The 5,680-nt window shown below is 37.2% G+C and overlaps 1 pseudogene; it reads left to right on the top strand.

The window, feature by feature from the left end:
- The first annotated feature begins 811 nt into the window (after positions 1 to 811).
- On the top strand, positions 812 to 3,164 carry LOC148562727 (protein FAR1-RELATED SEQUENCE 5-like; annotated as a pseudogene).
- The last annotated feature ends 2,516 nt before the right edge of the window (positions 3,165 to 5,680 follow it).

The following is a 5,680-nucleotide window of genomic DNA, read 5'->3' as shown; positions in this document are numbered from 1 at the left end:
AATTAAGAAACAACTTTAAGATGAGAAATTGAGAATAGAGAAATGAAAAAGAAAATTCAGTTTAGAATGTTATGTTACTGGGATTACCTGAGAAATTCAATAGATTCCTATGGCAAATATGAGGATTCAGAGGAGCCTGTGGGTTGGGTCTGCTACTTCACCATCAACGAAGAGGAACGGAGGCACCAAAGCGCGACATCAACGACGGTAACCTGGCGGCTTTGGACAAGGCAACGATAACCCAGAAACGGCGGAGCTTTCACTCCCGCAACGACGGGATCTTCGAGCTCAACGGAAGCGAAGAGGAACGGGTGGAACGAAGCAGAAGGGGGAATTGTACTGCCTACTTTTTTTTGGTGGAATTGCACTGCCTACTTTTTTTGTTTTGTTGTGGTTTTTAGTCACTTGATAAGAATTAAACTTGTATTTTGCTGCTTCATGTTAATGCCTTCTGAATTTCGATTATTTTTTATTATCCTATGTTATGTAAGAACAAATGTGTAGAGAAAGGAAACTGGTCATTCAAACTCTGGGTTGCTGTGGGGGATCAACAGTCAAGCCTTCAATATTGCTCCTTTTTATTACAAAGAGAAGTGGAACATTTACTATGAACTTTTTAGCTTTTGATTTGAGTTTATGTTTTAGTTATTAGCACATGAAAAGAAAAACCGAAGTTGTTGATGTTCTCTAATTCATTTTCCCATTAAATGATATAGCAAAGTGACAGAGCAACATTCTTTGTCAAATTTAGAAGGTGGTGGAAGGGTGTAAATATATTTTAGAAGGCCTATGTTTTGGTGTTTAGGAAGTTATGGGTCAAGAATTTTCTCACGAAGGGGTTAATAGCGAGCATACATCATATGATCAATATGAGCAGGAGAAAGAAAAATATGAGGAAGTTGACGTGGATTATATGGATGAGGATGACACAAATGTGGAACCAATGTTCGATTATCACGGCTTCGATGAAGGGTATAACATTGACTCACTTGAAGACATTGGGATGATTGAATTTTGGAACACCAGGGATGAAGATGTATGTCATTTTCACTTTTCTGATGTCGACATTGCATTTGAGTTCTACAATAGATATGCAAAGACAAGAGGCTTTAGTGCTCGGAAGAACAGGACTAGGAAGAGTCGTGCGGGCGCACTTAAGTTGAGGAATTTTGTATGTCATCGTGAAGGATTTAGACCGCCAAATAATTACGGCATTGGAAACCTTAAGAGAAAACCTACTCCCGAGACAAGGTGTGGCTGCAGTGCAATGATGGAGATTCATGTAGATGCACCTAGCGGTCGTTGGTTTATTTCTTATTTTTCTGATGAACACAATCATCCGCTTCTGGATCCTCGGTTGACTGGATTGCTCCCTGGGCATAGATTCATGTCCGAGGCTGATATTGGCCACATGGTTAACATGAAAAATGGTGGGATTAGTGTTGGGCAGATATATCGGGCATTAGCAAATCAGGCATGTGGCTACGAGTATCTCTCTTTCACGCAAAGGGACATGTACAATAAAATAGCAAAGCAGAGGCGCCAATTACCCGGTGATGCATATGCAGCTTTGAAGTATCTAGAAGATCAAGCAACAAATGACCCTTCTCTCTATTTTAATCATCACATGGATGCCGATGGTACTTTGCGCAATTTATTCTGGTGCGATGGTCTCAGCAAGGCAGACTACTCATTATTTGGCGATGTGCTGGCTTTTGATGCTACCTATAAGAGGAATAAATATATGTGTCCACTGGTGGTATTTTCTGATGTCAATCATCACAATCAAACAATTATCTTTGCTGCTGCTTTAATTTGCGATGAGGAAAAAGACACATACAGGTGGTTGCTACAACAATTGAAGGTGGCAATGAATGGGAAAGCACCTGTTTCGGTGATCACGGATGGTGATCTATCAATGAAGTTCGCCATTGAGAAAGAGTTTCCTAATGCACATCATAGATTATGTGCATGGCATCTGATTCGCAACGCAACAAGTAACATTGGCAAGCCCCAGTTTACCTCCATGTTTAGAAAGTGTATGCTAGGCGACTATGAAATTGATGTATTTCGTCAAAAGTGGTTTGAAATGGTTGAGGGATTTGGTGTCGAAAACAAGAATTGGGTCCTAGATATATATAAAAAGAGACATTCATGGGCAACTGCACATATAAGAGGGAAGTTTTTTGCTGGTTTTCGGACTACTTCTCGGTGCGAGGGATTAAACTCGATCATTGCAAAGTATGTCAACTCAAGGTACAATCTGGTTGAGTTCATTCAACACTTTAATCGTTGTGTCGACCATATAAGGTGGAAAGAGGTCCAGGCTGACCTCGCCTCTGTGAATGGGAGACCCAGTATGCAAACCTGTTTTCAACAGTTAGAGAGGAGTGCTGCCAATATTTACACCCTATCAATATTTCATATGTTCCAACCAATCCTTGTACGGGCTGCATCAATGAAGGTAATAAATATGAGGCAAACTGGCTCTTATGTGATTTACTCTATCGGTTTGGACCAAACGCCAAATGAGATGTGGCGTGTATTCTGTTGTGACATTGAGATGGAATTCAATTGTTCATGTATGAGAATGGAATCATTTGGCATACCTTGTGAACACATAGTTTGCGTCTTGGTGCATGAAGATATAGAGGAGTTGCCAAGGTCGTTAGTCTTGCCTCGGTGGACCAAGACTGCCAAAGTGGGTTTGCAAAATGCGGTCGGGCTTCATTGGGATTCTTTGATGCTAAGTCAATACGGTTGTTTGATGGATTGATTTATACAACTAGCCAACTTTGCTTGCCGAGATAATGAGAGATTTATCTTTACACGGGAAATGGCTATGAATTTGTTGAATCAATTTAAGGAGGAAGATGCTGCACAAAAAGGGGGGGTCAATGATGCAGATAGTGTAAGAGATGGTGTGCAAGTGGATGCTTTTGGAGCTGGGCTCGCAACCAATGATCTCGGACATAGCATGCCAAGGGACCCAAGAAAATGTAGGACAAAAGGGGGGGCTTCAGAGTCCAATAAAAGAAAACATCGATGTGGACAGTGTGGCATGGAGGGCCACAATCGAACAACTTGTCGTGTTCGTCGTGGCATCTCACAGTCAGAAGGCCTTGGAAATGACACATTTGATAATGACTCGGATGACCACATGAACATTGAAGATGACTCATTGGTAAGTATCTTTACCAATGAGGTATGACAAAGTTTTATTTGCTGCTTATTAGCTAGTACTAATGATATTATATTGCTGATATTATAGGTATATGATGAGAGTGCTTCCTACAGTAGCAATGAAGTGCTGTAATAAGGTATGGTTAATGCTTTAAGTTTCTGGTATCCTCTAATTTTTAGTTGATTTGGAATTGGTGTAATTTTTAATTTATTTTTGTAATATTTAATCTTATTCGAATTCAGCTTTTGCGATGGTTGATGTTGTTCGTGTTTATAACTAAAGGTTGAGGTTTGTACTCTTGTTATGGCATCATAGAAATGTGAAGCATTTGCTTTTTTATTCCATCATAGAAATGAAAAAAGAAAAAGGTATCTTGGTTGATATATCTGGAGATCATATCCCCGATGATCTGTCAAAATAAATGGAACTTGATTTTGATTTGCTTTCTAGTGTGTGTATATATATGTGCAACAATGTTAACCGATTCTTTGCCTTCTGGCTAAGGTACATGGGGTACTTTTTGCTGTTACTGGTTTTATTTGAATTTTAGATTGAGTAGTTGAAATGATGTTTTCTTAGATCAAAACTTTATCATCTTGTAAGCAGATGACTTAAAAGTAACAGGCGTTGGGTGGTTTGCTGCTGGATTTTGTGTTTTCTAGTAAATGAATGAGCTATTATTTGATGGATTAAATCAGACAGCTAGGGATGTTGCCTATGTACAATGGCCAAGTGCTGCAATGATGTATGCACATTCATATGACCAATTTAGGCATGTTGTTTTCCAGGTAAGCCACAGTTTAATTTACTCAATTCAATTACTTGGTTTACACAAATGTTTCTGTACTAACTTTAAAATACCGATACATGTTAGAAATAAATTGAATCTTCTTTAAAAAAGGAGGGAAAAAGTAAAGATCATAGGTTTAATTGGCTCTTGGTTGTTTAAATTAGCTTGTTGGATAGACTTGTTGGGTTTGCAATTTGCAATGTTCTCATGCATGGTAATTGTGTCATTTTTGGATAGACTTCTTTGATAACATACCACTCAAAGATTTGGACTTCAGGCCATTTTGATTATCCAACTTCTTGTGTCGTTTATTCAAATTGTGTGATGTATTGACATCTTTCCATCCCAAACAGTTGTGCTTATCTTCAAAATTTGTGGTTTTCATGATAATGCACTACTTCACTTTGATTGAATCCTGCTTCCCTGACAAGTGTTAAGGAATCTTGTTTTCACTTTTATATTTTCACAATATATACTTTTATTAATTTTGTATCATGATTCATCTCATAAGGATTTGTATCTGTATTGCAGGCTCCGTTTGGTCAACAGCCGTTGAGCTTTGACTATTCACAAAACTACTAGATGACATTTTAGGGGGGGAAGTTATGGAATTGGATGCAGAAGTTGTTACCTTAGTATGTTTAGTTGTTTCATGTTAGGTTTGTTCTTGAGTATTCTATCATAGACATTTGTTGCTGTTGTAGTATGTCTTTGACTTTCAGTTTTGATGGGTTATACTAGCATATATGATATCATATCTAGTACTTCTAGTTTGACAGTCTATATAAAATAGTGGATTTATTTCTAGACTTAAATTTGTGATAAAGTTTCGGTGCTGTTTTTAAATACCTTGTTAAAGTTGTGGAGGCTAATAGAATAAACTAAAATTTAGCTAAAACAAAATTTCATTATTTTATGCTTTTTATTCACAAAAATATTAGAGGGATGAGAATATTCAATTTAAATATTATAGTAATTTATCCCTTAAGGTTTAAACCTTTTCCCCATTTCTTTTAGATTAATTTTTCAATAACAGAAGAGCTTGGAAAAAGCTATTATATAAAAATTAAAAAACTTACTAGTAAACTTTAATGGAACATGACTCTATTCTATAACACTAGTATTTTTAGCAGTGTATCAATGCAACCTTGTTTTTGAAGCAGTTGTGCTGGAATCTTGGGTTGCAGATCATGATGTCAGAAAAATGGAAAGCCCAAGTCTAAGACCTAGGCTTTGTAATAAATTTTTATTTCAATGACAAGTCAAAAGTGGCAATATTTACCCCCTGGTTAATCACATATTGCAGGATGCTGCATTGTTTTGGGGTCAGCAACCATTATCTGCTAGCGAGTATGCTGCAAGCACTATAATTCCAGCATGTGCTGCTGTTGTTGAGACTTCATATACAATTTTTATTGTGATAAACTTGTTAATTCCAGAATCCGAACTACTTGTGATTGTGATGTTAATTTTTATATTTTTGCCTCTACGTTTCTTGCATTATAAGTACAACCGCGCACTTGAAAGCAATCGCATCATTCTCTTAATACACAATCAAGTACCAGTGTTGCAATGCAACTCATTAAAGTGTTAACAACTTTGATAAGAGAAATTTATTTAATAGCTTTTATTATTCTCAAATCCTATAACAAGGGCATCAGCCCAATGAATTTGGTGCATGTCTAAAGGTGCTTTCAATAAAATTA

This window comes from Arachis ipaensis, chromosome B6 (assembly GCF_059453495.1).
Source record: "Arachis ipaensis isolate K30076 ecotype BB chromosome B6, ASM5945349v1, whole genome shotgun sequence".
Lineage (NCBI taxonomy): Eukaryota > Viridiplantae > Streptophyta > Magnoliopsida > Fabales > Fabaceae > Arachis > Arachis ipaensis.
Note: the sequence above shows the minus strand (reverse complement) of the source record. Positions and strands in the feature narration are given on the sequence as shown.